General features: G+C 47.5%; 1 protein-coding gene across 1 annotated transcript in view; it reads left to right on the forward strand.

Annotated features, from left to right (window-relative positions):
- LOC147691863 (nuclear RNA export factor 1-like) overlaps positions 1 to 18,972 on the forward strand; it is a 964,523-nt gene that overhangs the window by 328,197 nt on the left and 617,354 nt on the right. The gene's annotated exons all lie outside the window — the stretch shown is intronic.

The following is an 18,972-nucleotide window of genomic DNA, read 5'->3' on the forward strand; positions in this document are numbered from 1 at the left end:
GAACCTCTCAGCCCAAAACCTCAGTGAGTTTCCCCACCACTGACTCCCAAAAGTGTGTAACCACGGGGCAAAGCCATACCATGTGGAAGAAATCAGCGTGTGGGCGATCACAATGGGGGCATTGAGGCGAACACCTTGACCTCCGAGTAAATGAGGGAGATGGGGCAGTAGTCGGAGCAGTACCTCGAGGCCGGCTGAGATTTAGGAATCATCACAATGGTGGCAATATGCGTTTCCATGCAGAACGAGCCCTTATCAGCCGCCTCCGCGTACACCTCCAATAGGTGGGGAACCAATGTGTTGCGGTAGGCCACATAGAACTCTTGTGGGAATCCGTCTGGCATAAAAAACTTTTTACGGCCTTCATATAACTTCCAATAGTAATTGCAATCTTAAGATTAGACATGTCTGTTAATAACTCTACAGCATGGGCCTGGAGCACAGTAACATATTTTAAAGAAATGGGGCGTAAAAATAGTTTACGCTGGGCTAAGAGTAATACACAGTCTACTAATATATGCAAAATGTCACAGTTTGTTCCCAGCATACATTTACAATTTCCACTGGGCTGTATCATTCCTGCTTTTATTTTCTCGTTTGCCATCCAAGTATTTTTTTTTTATAACTCTTTTTATTGAAAAAGCATCAGTAAAATCACATTACAGAGGGTCAAATAGAGCAGCCGAGTACACATAAAGGGGCAACTGATTAAACACCGTTCATAGTTGTATGGGAACTTTACGGAGAAGGGGGGTCTTCCAGAGAGGCATTCAGGGGTGGTGTACAAATTTCCCCTCTGTAACTGTTCCAAGGTCCCCAAATCAACGACCACTTTCGAGGGCATCCCCACGCAAGATATGCAGTTTTCTCCCTGACCATGCACCAGTCCAAATTGTTTTCCCACACTTCCAGGGTGGGAGGTTGCCCAGCACCCCACAGTTGGGCTATATTTCGTTTAGCAATCATGAACCCCAAATTAGCCCCTTGTGTCTGTGAGGTATTCAAATTCGTAGGCTCCCAGATGTTAAGTAAGCACCTCCTCGTCTCCAGTGAAAGGGAGACCCCAAGAACTCTATGTATGGTATCATGTATGTTGCGCCAGTATGTAGTAATGTATTCACATTCCCAGATAATGTGTATGAAGGTGCCCACGTGACCACATTGTCGCTTGCATAGCCCCCTGTCTGAAAGTCCCATATGGACCAGCCGAGGTCCCGTGATGTAAATCCTGTGGAGAATTTTAAGCTGAACTAGTCGCAGGCGGGCAGGAATGGCAACTTCCCTAGGGGAGGACACTGCTGTCTGTCAATCTTCCTCATCTAGCTCTATTCCGTCCTGCATCCATTTGTCTCTTAGCACCTCAAGAGGGTCAGGTCTGTGGTTGATCAGTTTTTTATATATCAAGGAGACCGTTTTGTCAGGTAGGTGTCCGTCCAGTATCCTATCTTCCAGGGGGGAAGCCTCTGGGGGCTCTGTTCCCTCGGGAAGTGCAGAGACAAGGGAGTGACAAATCTGTCCATAGCGGAAATATTCCGACTTCGCCAGTTTATATTCTACCTGCATGGCCTCAAATGATTTAATACTCCCCTTCCCCCAGATATCCTTGATTGTGGAGATTCCGATGAGATCCCATTTGTCGAAGCCTTTGGTCTTCCAGAGCGTGCCCAACTGCTCCGAATCCCAAAGTGGGTGGCCATGATCATCTTAATTTTCCAGCCCAGTGAACCCGTGGCCACATGCCAAACCTTGACCGAGTGCTTAGTCCGCCCCGTCAATGCCAGTCTATTAGGTCGAGAATGTAGGGCTCTGCTATACCTACCCCCTGGGAGAAGCCATTTATCCATAGTATATCCAGGGTCATCAGCCCGGCCATATGTGCCATAGTTGATTGCGGCCAGCTGGGATGCCCAGTAATATCTCTTTATATCTGGGAGGGATATGCCTCCGTCATACCATGAAAGTGTTAATTTATGTAAAGCAATGCGAAGCCTACCCTCCCACAACAGACTCCGCTGTAAGCTCTCGATCTCACTGAAGTATCTAGATGGTACCACTTCCAAGGTGTTTTGCAGGGCATAGAGAAAACGAGGGAGGGCCATCATTTTGAAGAGGGCTGTCCTACCAAACAATGAAAGAGGAAGTTTCTTCCAACTGGAAACATCACTCTTGAGCCTTTGGAGAGGGGGAAAAAGGTTTCGAGTATAGCTAAGCGAGGGGTCCAGTGAGACAAAATCTCCCAAAGAATTGAATCCTCCTGAACTAAACTGTATAGGACAGTTTGGCGGAGGGACAGGGGGGTCTACCTTCAATACAAATAACAAGGATTTCTCCCAGTTGATGGAAAGCCCAGAGTTCCTCCCGAAGGAAGCCAGGACATCAAAGATCACAATAAGGGACTTACGTTTAGAGGTCAGATAGAGCAGTATATCATCTGCATACAATGATATGCGGCCCTCCCATTACAGGGTCCATAGCAGACCCCTAATCGAATGCTCCCAACGTATCCAAGCAGCCAGAGGTTCCAAAGCCAAACAGAAAAGAGGGGGGGACAACGGGCAGCCCTGACGGGTACCCCGTCCCAGCAAAGAGGGAGCTGAAGCTCTCTTATTTACTACAACTTGAGCTAGTGGCTCCGAGTACAACAGAGGTACCCATCCAATAAAGCCGGGGCCGAACCCAAACTTTGCCAAAACTGCCCACAAGTAAGGCCATTCAATCGTGTCGAAAGCCATTGTTGCGTCGAGAGACACAATTATTGCTGGCTCCTGTAGGGTATGGGCTCTGGCTAACACCCCATGCAGTCTACGCAATTTTCGGGCAGTGTTCCTATGGGGCATAAAGGCTGTCTGGTCAGGGTGTACCAGATCACTGATGACTTTTACCAATCTATTTGCCAGGAGCTTGGCCAAAATCTTCGGCTCGGCGTTTAGGAGTGAAATAGGCCTATAGGAGGCACAGTTTGTTTTGATCTTGCCCTCCATATGGATTACGACTATCGAAGCAATTCTCTGATCTCTGGGGAGAATCCCTGCATCTCTGGATTCCATAAACATTTCCTTCAAGTAAGGCACAAGTTTATCCGGTTTAAGTTTGTAAAGTTCAATGGGGAGCCCGTTGGGGCCCAGTGCCTTACCGGAGTTTAATGAGTGGATGGCCAGTGCAATTTCGTTTGCTGTCAGCGCTCTATCCATAAACTGTCAGTCATCGAGGGAAAGACACGGGAGCTGGTTGTCAAGGAGCAGTAGATGGGAATCAGCTTTGGGGCAGGAAGAGACTGATGTATAAACCACCTGGAAGTGATCAGCAAATGTATTTACTATGTCCTGCGGTTCAGTGAGTCGTGTCCCCTCCCTCATCATGAGCTCAGGGACCAGCCGGCAAGCCCAGTCTCTCTTATCCAGCCACGCAGTAAGCTTCCCTGCCTTGTCCCCCAGCTCGTAAAGTCTAACCTGTTGCTCCCTACCAAGAGCCTTAGCCCTATCTGTGACCAATGCCTTGTAATCATGCTGCTTCAGGCTCAACTGGTGAAGTTTAGCCCGCGTCACTCCCTGTTCCAATTCCCCTTCCAGTCTGCTTATTTCAGTTTCCAACTCCACCACTTCCCTCTGCTTCTCCTTTTTAGCACCCGCTATTGCAGACAGGGCGTGGCCCCGAATAACTGCCTTAAAAGCCTCCCATAAGGACCCAGGCGAAGACACGGAGGCCACATTGTTGGCAAAGTATTCATCTAGCTTAGCAAGGAGGTCTTTGTGGGTATTGGGATTACGCAAATACCACGGATTTATTGGAGCCACCCTTCCCGCCGTGCCTCGGGTTATAGCTATGTGGATCCAAAGTGGAGAATGGTCTGATATGCCCCTGGCTAAGTTCGTAACCTCCACTATGTATGAAGCTTGTGCAGCAGGGACCAAACAGTAGTCTAGGCGTGAGAGACTATCGTGTGCCCCAGAGTGAAAAGTGTATTGTTTTTGATCTGGGTGGAGTAACCTCCAACTATCAATTAGGCCCATTGCGTCTATAAAGTCTGGTAGCCACCGCATTGCCCTCCCCGTTTCCCATGGGGGATACCTGTCCATCATACCAGAGACTACTGCATTAAAGTCACCCCCTAAAAGTAAAAGTCCCTCAGGGAGCGAAAGTAGGACCGTCCCCAAATCTGCTAGCGTTGTGCCTTGAGCATCGACTCTCAGAAAGCGAAAGAAATATTGCTTCGGGTTTAACGAAAATAGAAAGTGATCGCAATTGCGGCACTACTATAAAGAGATATCCAGAATTTCCCACCGGCTGGTGGATAAACTGAGAACGAGTAAGATACCAGGATTGATCACACGGTGTCAGATAGTGCCGGCTGACATACTGTTTCTGCCCTGCTGTCAATGAGAGATATACGCAGGCTTTCTTCTAAAATAACAGGTTGTCCAACTGTATTATAGTCCTGATGAAGACCCGCCCAGGTTGCGATAAAACCAGCACCAATATCGAGGGTCGAAACGTCGACGTTAAAATATGGATCAGTCCCTATCTAAGTTTCAATACAAGGAAGAAAATTGTATCTATTGAAACTATTGTCTTGAGTTTGGGACTACCACACTGTTCCATTTTTGTATATATGTATAAATTCACCCACTAAAACACTTGTCACTATTGCACTGCAACACAATTTTGCACGGATATATTTTTATGTCAATTTTGTTTAGGATAGCCATTGTATATATATGTATATATGATATTTCGAGGTTAAAAATTTAGAAATAAGATAAAATTTGATACAATCCTCGAGAAGAGGTGTGTGTGGTTACTTCTACAGGGTGTTCTCGCCCTTCTTCCTTTTTCCAATGTATTGGTATTATTAGAGAAAAGAATCTGTCTAATAACAATGCAAATTATGTGATTTACCTACATAGAAGGTTTATGAAAGAGATTGTTTCCCGACAGAACCATTGTCTTTATTTAAACTTGGAACCCAGTTTCTGAGGGTCATTGGGCCACCCCATTGTATTTAATGGTGCCTTGTAACCCCGGCGGAACATAAACAGACTGGAAGGTTACATGCTGTCCCTCCCACATGCCCATGTCTCCGATATATCTGCCCCTCTCATCCTCCCATGTGGAGGTCACTGCCAGTGGAAATGCTTTACAAATCAAGATACCCACACCCCTGGAACCAGACGTGAACCCAGAATGTGTGATTAATTTGTACCCCATTCTGTGCAAGGCATTGCATGGGTTTCCAATGAGATGTGTCTCTTGCAGCAGGACCACATCCGGTGCCTGCCTTTTAAGGAATTGAAGAACTACACTCCGTTTAATTTTATCCCCCAACCCGTTAACGTTCCAACTCAATACTTTTATTTCTTTACCCCCCATCCCCCACCCGGTACTGCCACTGCGCCCCCACATTTCGTCTATTGAAACCGAATTCTGTGCTGATGCGACAAACAAACTAACCAACATAAAAACCAACCCCCCCCCCTCCCCCCCAAAAAAAAACACCACGCTGCCCTGCCCACTGGGCTTCAAACTGCCCATTGAAAAGTGCATAGTGCCTGTCGCCCCTAACGATTCAAAGAAAGAAAAAGAGGGTAGGGTTCGGCCTCACCGCCCCCTTCTGAACTAGTAAATCCCCCCGAGCCCCGAATCCCAACAACATACCAAACTCCCAGAGAGTCCCGCTGCAGTTCAAAGGCCATACAGTCACTGATACCTGACAGGTTCAAGTCACACAGCGAAATAAAAGACAATATTATTCCCGTTCCACTGTCTCTTGCTCTTCTGACCGGTCCGATGTTCCAGCTCCATTCCGAGGGAGAGTGTCTACCCAGTCTGCCACAGTCTCTGGGTTATCAAAAAACCAAACCCTACCATTGACCCCCACCCTTAGGCGTGCTGGGAACATCATGGCATATTTCAACCCCTTATCTCTTAATTTCTTCTTGACAGCCAAAAAGTTACGTCGCTGCTTCTGGACCGCCTGCGTACAATCGGGGAAAAAAGGAAAGGGCAGCATTCTCATACCGGATAGGATCCCCGGACCTTGCAGCTTGCAGGATAGCATCTCTATCCCTGAAGTTCAGGACCCTGGCGATGATGCGGCGGGGCTCCAGTTCTCGGCCTCCCCCCCCGGAACCCTGTGGACCCGCTTAATGGTGAAAAATGTGCTTAAGCCTTTAGGTTGGAGATGTTTAAGGACTAGGTCCTCCACAAATAAATCTGGGCCTTTGCCCTCTAACCTCTCGGGCTACCCCAAAATACAAACGTTGTTTCGCCGGGCCCTACTTTCGTAATCATCCAGTTTGCGTTCTGCCAGTTCATGGGAGGATTTAAGCACACGTACATCCTGTTGCAGCTGGGCCACATCATCTACCAGGCTGGAAGTCTTAACATCAAGCGATTTAACCTTCTCATTGACTTTAGTGAGGCCTGCTCTTATGAGGTTAACTTCCATGGAAACTGTATCCAGCTTGGCGTCTAATGTCCCCATCTGCTGTCCCAGGGAGTATTTGACACCATCGATGGCAGCCATGATGTCATGCAGCGTGACTCCCCCCCCCATCCCCCCCAACACCACCCCGCACCCCCCCCCCCCACCCCCTCTCCCCGGATCCAGGGACTCCCCGGCTGCGAAAGTGGAAGACCCCGGACCGGCCGACGAACCCTTCGGCAAAGTATAACGGTCCAGCTTGCTCGATTGTACCGGCTTTGGTGCCCTCGATCCCCTGGAGGAGTGCTTCTCCCCATCCAGCTTCGGCGCCATTGCAAATGTTATGCACTGGACAGTCTAGTATTCATTCAGGTCTCTCCACGTCAGAAAGTGCGATACTCCAGAGCCTTAGGCGCAATCCCCACCTCAGAAGGATATGTCAAGTAAGTCTCTCATCGGGGGGGGAGAAGGGGGGGGGCCTCCGCACACTCCGCTGCCCAGTTGCAGTCAATTGTCTCCAGCACCGATACACCCCCCTCAATCAGAACCAACTGTTCGGGCCGGAAGTAGATAATACACTGGAAAAGATGAAAAAGGACACAGACACTGCTAAGTCTATGGGTGCATTACAATCCACCCAAACTAGAGGTTCTTTTAGCCGCTCCTCTTATAGAGGAGGCTCCAAACAAACCGGCGCAGATACCACATCATATTTTAAAACACACACACAAACCTCCTCTAATAAAGGCTACTTCAGAGGAGGATACAGAGGCAATAACAACAAGGGAAGAGGTAGAGGTAATAACAACAACCGCTCCTCTTCCACTCCCAAACAGTGACTTCCCTGTGCCTCCCCTACAACACTCCACTCCTGTGGGGGGCAGACTATCACAGTTCCTACCTGTCTGGAATTCCATCACAACAGACAAGTGGGTAAGACAGATTATCCAACATGGCTACTGCCTAGAACTCACAGCAACCCCCCAAACATACCACCCAGGCAGCGCCCAATGTCCACAGAACGCATAACCCTGCTTCAACAGGAAGTTCTAGCACTCCTAGAAAAAGATGCTGTTCAAGTAGTTCCTCTACAAGAACAAGGAACAGGAGTTTACTCACTGTACTTCTTAATTCCCAAAAAGGACAGGACACTAAGACCAATTCTCGACCTCAGGCCCCTCAACCATTATATACAATGAGATCATTTTCACATGATCACTTTACAACAAGTACTCCCATTGCTAGAACAGGGAGATTGTCTTTCAACACTAGACCTAAAGGACGCCTACTTTCATGTGCCTATACATCCTGCGCACAGGAAGTATCTAAGATTTGTCATACAAGGACAACACTATCAGTTCAAAGTCCTTCCATTCGGGGTCACAACAGCACCACGAGTGTTTACAAAGTGCTTAGCAGTAGTAGCAGCACATCTCAGAAGACAACAGATACATGTCTTCCCTTGCCTAGACGACTGGCTCATAAAAGCAAGATCGTTCAACCAGTTTGTACAACACACAAAACAAAGGATTCAAACATTACACGACTTAGGGTGTACGATAAACTACACCAAGTTGCACCTAGAGCCTTCGCACGTTCATCAATATCTAGGAGCTACCATAAACACATCAGTAGCTCTAGCGTGTCCAGTCAAGCCAGGATTCAAAGCATTCAGAACTTAGTTTCCCTTTTTCAATGCCAACACTCTCTTCAAGCCAGAGTGTTCATGAAACTAATAGGCATGATGGCATCTTGCATATTCATAGTTCCTCATGCAAGACTGCAAATGCGCCCACTACAAGAATGTCTGGCACAACAGTGGAATCAGGCTCAAGGTCAGCTCACAGACCTGGTGGGGGTGGACAGCCGTACATATCGCTCTCTGCAATGGTGGAACACCAAAAACTTGACAAAGGGACGGCCGTTCCTAGACCCTATTCCACAGATAGTGCTCACGACAGATGCATCCCTCACAGGATGGGAAGCCCATCTCTTGCATTATACCACACAAGGCCAATGGAACAATCAACAGAAACAGTTCCACATCAACCATTTAGAGCTGCTAGCAATTTTCCTAGCACTCAAAACTTTTCAGTACAAGTACAAAACAAGGCTGTTCTAATCCGGACGGACAGTATGACAGCCATGTATTATGTACAAAAACAGGGGGGGGGAAGCACTCTCTGCAACTGTCCCACCTTGCACAGAGCATTTGGAGATGGGCCATCCCTCAAAACATACACCTGACAGTAGAACACCTTCCAGGAATTCATAATCAGATAGCAGATCTGTTGAGTCGTCAGTCACAACAGATTCACGAATGGGAGTTGCACCCACAAGTTCTCCAACCATTCTTCCAAAGGTGGGGGCATCCACAGATAGATCTGTTTGCCACCCACGAGAATGCGGAATGCCCAAGCTTCGCCGCTAGTTTTCCACACCCACAATCGGAAGGAAATGCGATATGGATGAACTGGTCAGGCAGATTTGCGTTCGCTTTTCCGCCTCTCCCACTCATTCCACTAGTAGTACGCAGGCTCAGACAACATTCTCTCAAACTAATACTAGTGGCACCCACATGGGCACGTCAGCCGTGGTTCACCACGCTACTGGATCTCTCACTGGTTCCTTATCAAAAATTACGGCTCACGCCATCCCTGTTAACACAGAACCATGGAGAAATAAGACACCCAGACCCAAACCAACTGAATTTGGCGATCTGGCTCCTGAGGTCTTAGAGTTTGGTTACTTAAACCTACCACAAGACTGTATGAACATAATTAAAGAAGCTAGAAGACCCACTACCAGAGCATGTTATGCGGCTAAGTGGAAAAGATTTGCAATATACTGTAACAACAATAACATTGATCCACTGGATGTCTCCATCCAAAATATCATCAGCTACCTTCTACACCTACAAAGGTCCAATTTGGCTTATTCTTCCATACGCCTGCATTTAGCAGCAATCGCAGCCTATTTACAAAATAGACAGCATTTATCTCTCTTTAGAGTACCTGCAATGAAAGCATTGAGCCTTTACACAAATGTGAACTGCAATTCCTAACATGGAAAACTGCCTTCCTTGTTGCCATCACCTCTCTCAGAAGAGTAAGTGAAATACATGCATTCACAATAGAAGAACCATTTTTTCAAATTCACCCTAACAAAGTGGTTCTTAGACCCAATCCAAAATTCCTGCCAAAAGTCATTACTCCTTTTCACCTTAACCAATCAGTAGAGTTACCAGTGTTTTTTCAAAATTCGGACTCTGTTGCAGAAAGAGCTCTACACACCCTAGATGTTAGAAGAGCTCTACTATACTACACAGACAGGACAAAATTGTTCAGAAAGACAAAACAACTATTTGTATCTTTCTCTCCCCCACACAAGGGCAATCCCATCTCTAAAGGAGGACTTGCCAGATGGATTGTAAAGTGTATTCAAATATGCTACCAAAAAGCGAAACGTGCACTAACAGTTCCTCCTAGAGCGCACTCCTCTCGCAAACTAGGAGCCTCTATGGCTTTCTTAGGAAACATACCATTAGAGGACATATGCAAAGCAGCAACATGGTCTATAATACACACCTTCACTAAACACTATTGTGTTGATGTGCAAGCCAAGCAGCAAGCTGCAGTAGGCCAAGCTGTACTTAAAACACAATTTCAGTATGCTGCAACGGATACAAGCGACCACCGCTAGGGGAGACACTGCTGCACAATCGTTGCTAAATGTACAATCTACATCTCATATGCCTCGAACGGAATATGCTACTTACCAGTATGCATCTGTTGGCATGTAGAGCTGCAGAGTTGTACATGCCCTCCCGCCTCCCCAGGACTTGTATCCGTTCCAGTACTCATCTTACTTAGATGCACACGCATGAACATCCTTTTCTCTTTTCTTCTACTAACTCAATCATTTTCCATCATGGCGAAAAACAATCTGAGGATGGAGTCGATGACCATGCGCAGTAATGTCCAAGGGAGGAGTCACCTATCACGTGACTACAAAGACTTCTTCCAAGAAGACATCAACAACCTGCAATCATCCGAGCCCAACACCAGGTGGCGATCTATTGCTAAATGTACAACTCTGCAGCTCTACATGCCAAGAACAGATGCATACTGGTAAGTAGCATATCCCTTTTTGCTGTGGGTTTATGGTGAGTTCTTGTTTGTAGATGGTTGCCAGTTTTCGTAATAACATCAAGAAACACCATTTCCTCTTCATGATGTGAATGCGTAAATTTCAGATGCTCATCACATGTATTGATCCAGGCAAAGAAATTGAGTTGTACATCTTCTGGACTTTTCCATATGAGGAGGACATCGTCGATGTACCTTCGCCAAAGAGAGACATGGGCTAAGTACGGCTTGGTGTCAGATAGAATGTGTCTTCGTTCGAAATCATATACATACATTCCTGCCACACTTGGGGCAAAAGTACTGCCCATAGATGTCCCGGTGGATTGGAGGTACAAGACCCCCTGGTATTAAAATAATTCTTCTTCAAAGCCAAAGTGGGACAATCCACCACAAAGCTACATGGAGTCGTATAATCCCAGTTGCTGTTTGCCAGGGTTTCTTCAATTACACTGATGGTCGAGTCTTGCGGGATACAGGTATATAGACTCTCTATGTCAAGTGTTACTAGGTAAGTAGGGTCATCAGTCAGCTCAATGGTTTGTAAGAGAGCTAGCAAACTTTTCGTGTCTTTCAAATAAGTACATGTTGCTTGGATGAGTGGTTTCAGGAAAAAGTCGCAATACTGCGATAGGGGTTCCAAAAACTATCCTAAACCTGACACGATAGGCCTCCATGGTGGTGGTAGCCTGTTCTTATGCATTTTTGGGAGGGAATAAAAATACAGTATTGTGCCTTTACTTGTGGTTAGGAAGTCACTCTCATGTTTGGATATGTGGCCCTGACTCTCAGCATTGCTTACTAAGGATACAATGGGTTCCTGTAAGGATAACGTTGGGTCATTGGTCAGGCAGGTATAGCTTACATTATCTCACAGTAGGCGTTTGCATTCCGTATCATATGCTTCAGCATCCTGAACCACTATACCTCCGCCCTTGTTGGCGGGCTTTATCACGATGTTTTTATTGTTCTGTAACCGTGAGTTGTACTTTATATCCCACAGGTTAGGGTGCGCCTTAGCGTGTGCATACCGCCGTGGGATTTTTTTGAAGGTCCTGACAAATGCTTTGCTAATTAATGCAGAAGCATGTTGACCATTTTTTCATAATACTTTCGGATGCTACCAGCCACTTTATAGGACTGACTTACATCCATCTCAAGTTTTTATTAGTATTTGGGCAGCCTTTAATAAATTATTGGATGGGCCAGTCCCAAACCCTTTTTAAATCTCACTTTCACATTTCACTATCTTTGCACTTACGCATAGAACATCCTGCTCCGCTGTAAGTCAGGCGTGGAAGCATACCAGGGAAGCATCTGGCTTCTCTGGTAGAACCCTATGATGAAGCATGTCACCGACCAGGTCGGTGAGTGAGGGTTCTTTTAATAAACATTTCTGATGTCCTTGTCCTTTTCTTGTAAACCCTTAAGGAATAACACGTTTTATGGTTATTTCTGAGCCACTCTTTTGTTGTTGAATAGCTCTTGAATTATAGCCAACAGGCCTTCCGGAATGTTATATTTTTTTTAAGTCTCCCAGAGGCATTTACGATCCACTAACTCAAACGCTGCACGGAAGTCCACAAAGCAACAGTATAGCTTCCCTCTTTGCTCAATTGACTTCCGTGCCACTGCCCATAGGGCGAAGCATCGGTCGACAGTGAATTGGCCTTCCTTGAAACCACCTTGTTCTACCGGCACAATCGTTGGCCACAGATGCCAATCGGGGTAGTTTTGGGAAAAGAACACAGGCCCTGGGAACCTGATTGGCAGGGACCCAGGGCACACCAAGTAAAAGTGCATCAGTAGTCTGGCAAAAAGTGGGGGGTTACTGCAACAGGAACCCACTTTTCCTACACTATGTTCTTTCCCTAAAACTGCATTTAAGCCTAAACCCAATTGGCATCTCTGGCCACAGGTCAGCACCGGGCAAATGGTACCACAGGTACCCAGGGCACTGTGACCAGAGAAGGGCTCTAAGGGCTGCAGAACTTATTGTGCCACCCTTAGATGTCCTGTACTATTACACTCACACACTGCCTCTGCAGGCTGCGTGTTTTGGTGCAGAACAAAGTGAAGAGTCGACATGGCACACATCTCTGTGTGCCATGCCTACAACCCACTGCCTTGGCATAGATCAGCCACCCCTCTAGCTGGGTGCACTATACCAGTAGTGAGGGTACAGGTGCATGAGCCCATTCTTAGACATTGTAAGCGCAGTGTTGTCATGAAGAGTATATGGTGCTGGGAGGTTGTCATTACAAACTCCACAGCACCATAATGGCTACACTAAAGACTGAGAAGTTTGGTATCAAACTTCTCAGCACATTAAATCCACACCGATGTCAGTGTGGGATTTAATGAAAAATGCACACAGAGGGCATCTGAGAGATGCCCACTGAAAACTAACATACCACTAGTGTCCAGGCTGAGTGGCTTTCAGCTGCCACCACAAGACATGTTTCTGGACCCCTGGGTCGAGAGCCTTCTGCTCTCGGGGGGCCTGAAACAATGCACATCCTGGGACGAGGTGTCAAGCCTCCTCCCCCAGGATTGGCAGGGTTCAGGAAGGCGAAGCTTCAAAGGCCTGCCTCCTTTGTAAGCTGCCCCAGGCCACTTTCAGCAACTGGTCCCCACTGGTTCTGACCCCCACTTTGGGCGGGAGAACCAGCGAGAAAAAGAAGAGATGTGTACCCACCTCTGCCAACTCCACCCCTCAGGTGGGGGAGGCTAGGTGAAGCACAACTCTCAGTTCCTGCAATCTTGCAGATGGGGGGCACAGCTAACCAGGGAAAGGCTTATACCCCAATCCCACTGGAGGATAGTATAATAGGGGGTGTACCAACCCCAGGGAAGGGACCCATTGGTCCCAAAACTTTACCTACCTGTAACACCCCTAAATCTAGTATTTAGGGGCACCCCTGAACCTTGCTTCCTCAGACAAGAAGAAACTACAAGATGAAAAAGAAGAAGGACCGAACAGCTGTCCAGCAGCTTACAAGACGAAGACGCCCACTGACCTGGCCTCAGCCCTACCGGCCTGTTTCCCCCCTCAAACCAGCTCCTGCGAAATCCTGGTGTGTCCTGCAGCCAGCAACCTCGAAAACCCCGGAGGACCTGCCTGCCTTCACCCAAAAATAGTGTTTGAGGCATATGAGCTGCAGATCGTACACTATGCATTAGATCGCCACCTGGTGTTGGGTTCGGAAGATTGCAGGTTGTTGTCTTCTTGGAGAAGTCTTTGTAGTCACGATATAGGTGACTCCTCCCTTGGACAATACTGCGCATGGGCATCGGCTCCATCCTTAGATTGTTTATTTCCGCCACTGGATTCGGATGAAAGTTTCTCCGCTCCTGCTAGAAAAACTTTTCCAGCAACTTCAAAGCGCAAAAACTTCCTACAAACAATATTAACGTTGACTATACAACTTTCGACGCCATCACCTCGATTCCGGTTCATCGACGCGGGCCGCTGGGCCTATCTACGCCGTGCGGCCTACACCACATGGAAAGAACTCCATTCAAGAAATGCCCGAAATGCCAGGCAAAATTCCCGCATAGCGATCATCACGAGGTTTGCAACCTCTGTCTATCGCCAGATCACAACGAGTCGACCTGCACAGCCTGTGCGTCCTTCCGATCAAAAAAGACCATCCGGGATCGGAGGGCCCGTCGACACGAGATGAGGAGATCAGCCCCAACACCGGAGAATATCTTCGATGACGAGGTTCCGCTCGTTCCAGAGGACGATTCGCCGGATCTCCAGATCATATCAGAGGCAGAGGACTCGGACGACTCGATTCAATAACGTCAACCCGTGAGTACCTCTGCCCCTGCACCACATACACTGCCCAAGCCAAAGGTGAAGGTCAGCACTCCGCCCAAGGGACCCAGTCGAGACCAAGTGCTCCCTCCTAAAGCCCAGACCTCGAGCTCGGCTCTGAGGAAGACAACTACGCCTTCAGGTGCTTCGGCACCGAGTAAAACACACGTGCCGATTCCACCACCTCCATCGGCACCGAAGCCCAAAGATCCTTCGGCACCGAAGCCAAAAGACTCTTCGGCACCGAAAGCGAAAGACCCTTCGGCACCAAAAGCGAAAGACCCTTCGGCACCGAAAGCGAAAGATCCTTCGGCACCGCAGACTAAAATGGTACCGAAAGAAGCTCCGGCTCCGGCGCCGTCGACTTCCAAAACTAAAGATGGAAAGCCAGCGGCTGACACCCCAAAGCTGGCGAGACCACCTTCCATTCCGAAGACTCCTGCTCCGGTGACAACACCCGCGAAGCCTAATTCCGAGGTTCCTAAGCCCTCGGACATGCCAGCCAAGCCGAAAGCAACACCTTCGGCACCAAGAACTTTGCCACAGGACACTGTAACGCCTCCCAAGGCAAAACGAGAAAAACAACCTCTGTCGGAACCGAAAAAATCGACGCCGATGAAGGTTGTAGAGGAAGAATTGTTCACACCAGATCCTAAACAAAAGAGGATCTACATAAACCCAAAGACTGGACATGTAGGTGCTATACCTCATAAAAAGAGACCAACAGAAACACCACCTGCACTTGTGGTTCCTGCCAAGAAGGACTGTGCAACTTTCCCTATGCGCCCTCCCTCTCCTGTATCTCCTTCCTCTCCTATCCCTCCTTACATTTCACCTCAAATCTCTCCTGTACCCTCTCCTGCATCCTCACATTCACCACAAACTGATGAGGAGTATGACTTAGGTGGTGGGGAGGATCCAAATGCAGACCCAAATACATATCCTTTGGATGAGGATATCTATACTTTTCCACCACATAATGTGCCTGATGTCCCTGATCCACAGCTATACCCATCAAAGCCTTCTCCCCCAGAGGACAGCATTGGCTTTAATCACCTCTTACACAGAGCTGCTATCTACCACAATGTTACAATGCATTCTGATGACATTGAGGAGGATTTTCTGTTAGATACTTTTGAGCCATCACACAGATCTACTCAAATTCTTCCCATGATCAAAGGAGTCATTAAGCACGCTCCAGAAATATTCAAAGATCCTGTGTGCGCTAGGGTACTGAATCCAAGAATAGAAAAGAAATATAGGCCTGCACCCTCTGATCCAACCTATATTAAGGAACATCCTCCTCTAGACTCTTTAGTGGTGTCCAATGCAAGAAAAAGAGCGAATTCAAAGACTTCTGGTGAAACGCCCCCACCTGACAAGGACTCCAAAGTTATTGATACGTCAGGTAAAAGGATAGCTGCACAAGCTACAAATATATAGCGCATTGCGAATACACAAGCCCTTCTCTCACGTTATGACAGGGCTCATTACGACCAAATAGAGACACTACTACAGCACCTTCCAGATCAATATAAAGATCAGGCAACTGAGCTCATTCAAGAAGGCAAATTAATTTCGAATGCCTCCATAAAATGTGCACTAGATGTCACAGACACAGCTGCTAGAGCTGTAAATACTACAGAAGACATGCATGGCTGCGCATTTCCGGGTTCAAACAAGAGGTGCAAACCACAATTTTGAACCAGCCTTTTAACCAAGACCAGTTATTTGGCCCAGAAGTAGACACAACACTGGGGAAAATGAAAAAAGACACGGACACGGCAAAGTCAATGGGAACTCTACAGTCCACACAGACTAGAGGTTCTTTTCGTCGCTCCTTTTATAGAGGAGGATCCAAGCAAACTGGGGCAGACACAAGAACATCTTTCAAAACACAAACCTCCTCTAACAAAGGATTATTTTAGAGAAGGATACAGAGGCAATAATAACAAGGGAAGAGGTCGCGGTAACAACAACAATCGCTCCTCCTCCACAACTAAACAGTGACTTCCCTCTGCTCCCCCAACAGCATTCCACTCCTGTGGGAGGCAGATTAACGCAGTTCCTGCCTGTCTGGAACTCCATCACAACGGACAGGTGGGTGAGACAGATTATCCAACATGGCTACTGCCTAGAACTTACAGCAACCCCCCCAAACATACCACCCAGGCAGCGTCCTATGTCTACAGATCACCTGACACTGCATCAACAAGAAGTCCTAGCACTTCTACAAAAAGATGCTATTCAACTAGTCCCATTAGAGGAACAGGGGATGGGGGTTTACTCGCTGTATTTTCTAATTCCCAAAAAGGACGGGACACTGAGACCAATTCACGACCTCGGGCCCCTCAACCATTACATACAATCAGATCATTTTCATATGATCACTCTGCAACAAGTGCTCCCACTATTGCAACAAGGCGATTTCCTTTCAACACTAGACCTGAAAGACGCCTATTTTCACATCCCAATACATCCTGCTCACAGGAAGTACCTACGGTTTGTAATACAAGGACAGCACTATCAGTTCAAAGTCCTTCCATTTGGTGTCACAACAGCTCCACGGGTGTTCACAGTGTGCTTAGCAGTAGTAGCAGCACATCTCAGAAGACAACAGATACACGTCTTCCCTTACCTGGACGATTGGCTCATAAAAGCCAAATCATTCCACCAATGTGTACAACACACTCAGCAGACAATTCAACTGTTGCACGACTTAGGGTTTACGATCAACTACACAAAGTAGCACCTAGAGCCTTTGCATGTGCATCATTATCTAGGAGCTACCATAAACACAGCTACAGCTCTAGCGTATCCCAGTCCAGCCAGGATACAGAGCATTCAAGCCTTAGTCTCAACTTTTCAACACCAACAGTCTCTCTAGGCAAGAGTGTTCATGAGAATAATAGGCATGATAGCATCTTGCTTATCCAGTATTATGGGTGTCTTTCATAGATTCACATGCCTGAATCATTCCCCGTCGTCGGGATGGGAGTCCCTGGTACATAAATAAGTAATGTCCTATAGACATATAGAGAATAGTAGGCCTAAAGGCCTCACATTAGTAACATATCCCTGTCCTTTTGTAAAAAGGACCAAACTCTAGAGTATAGCCAATCAGCTGTCACCTCCCTCTAGAACCCTCCTGGAAGGAGCCTCAGTCCCTCAGATTTTCTACCGCACGTTGTGCTAAGGGAGTCTCCTCTGAGCTCTGCTCAGTTTTTTCTTCACAACTGGTTTCCAGTGTTCTTTGGTGTTTTTATTCTGTTCCATCTGTGATTGCTAATATCCTCATGGCTGAGACACCAAAAAGGGACTTTTTAGGTCCTGTGGTTCCTGTGGAAAGAAAAGGCTGCCTATAGATGACCAACATCAAGACTGTCTGTATTGCCTGTATCCAGACCATTCTTCCAAGGACTGCAAGGTATGTCGTACCTTTTCCACTAAAACCCTCAAAGATCGTGAGGGACGCCTCTTAATTTGGCTCCAGAGGCTAAAAGACAGGGACCACTTGGAATCTTCTGAAGAAAGTGAAGGTTCTTCAGTCTCTTCCAATTCTTCACTAAAGAGACAAAGGGTGGCTTCTCCTAACCCTACGGTACCTCCTCAAAAGAAGGCGTCAAAAAAGTCTTCAGAGGTTCTCTCCAAGGCTACTTCTGCGTAGGTTTCCTCTCAGGAAGTTCCCACCTTCAAAAAGCCTACTTCGACTCTTTCGACGACGGTATCGTCGACGACGTCTTCATCGTCGAGGAGAGCTACGTCTACTGCATTGTATGTGACAACATCGACGACTACTGTTTCTACGTCGATGGCATCTTCGTCATTGTCCTCGTCGACGACTACGACCCCATTGTCGATGGCAGGTAAGACTGTGCCGTCGACGATAAACATCAAGAAGACACCGTCGACGTCAAAGCACTCGTCGACTCAGCACTCGCCGGCGACGGAATCGGCGACGACCTCGACGGCGAAGTCAACATCGTCAACGTCGACACCATCGACGAAAACGTCGGCAACAAAGGTACCGTCGACGAAGGCAACGTCGACGAAAATACCGTTGACGAAGACTCCATCGACGAAGTCTCCAGTGATGTCTGCACTGTCGACGACGCCCCCGTCGACGATGAATCCTCCGGCTACGACACCCGTTGACGCCTCACCGTTGACGACCACACCGTCGACGGGCTTGTCGACGATGATAGATTCAGGTCTGCAAAGCACATATGTGCACCTAAAAATTACAAAAAAGGCGCTGACGCCGGCTTTAACTTCGCCAAGCAGAGTCCGACCACTGCCTCCAGCATGTCTTCTTCTAGTGGGAGATTCAGATGAAGGTGACTGCGACAAGCCCTTCGGAGCTTCATGTCAAATGTCAGAGTTCGGACGAAGAAGAGGAACAGGAGAAAGAATATCATCCACCTCCACCTCCAATGGTTTGCCTTCCAGCCTCTTTAGTTTCGGACTTGCGGTACCTCATACAAGACTACAAACGGAGGTTTCCAGAGTCTCCTGCACCTCAACCTTCCGCAGTATCTCCCTCAACAAGACCACGGCCTCCACCTTTGAGTGTACAGCCGGAG

Source organism: Lissotriton vulgaris, chromosome 9 (genome assembly GCF_964263255.1).
Source record: "Lissotriton vulgaris chromosome 9, aLisVul1.2, whole genome shotgun sequence".
NCBI classification, from domain to species: Eukaryota; Metazoa; Chordata; class Amphibia; order Caudata; family Salamandridae; genus Lissotriton; species Lissotriton vulgaris.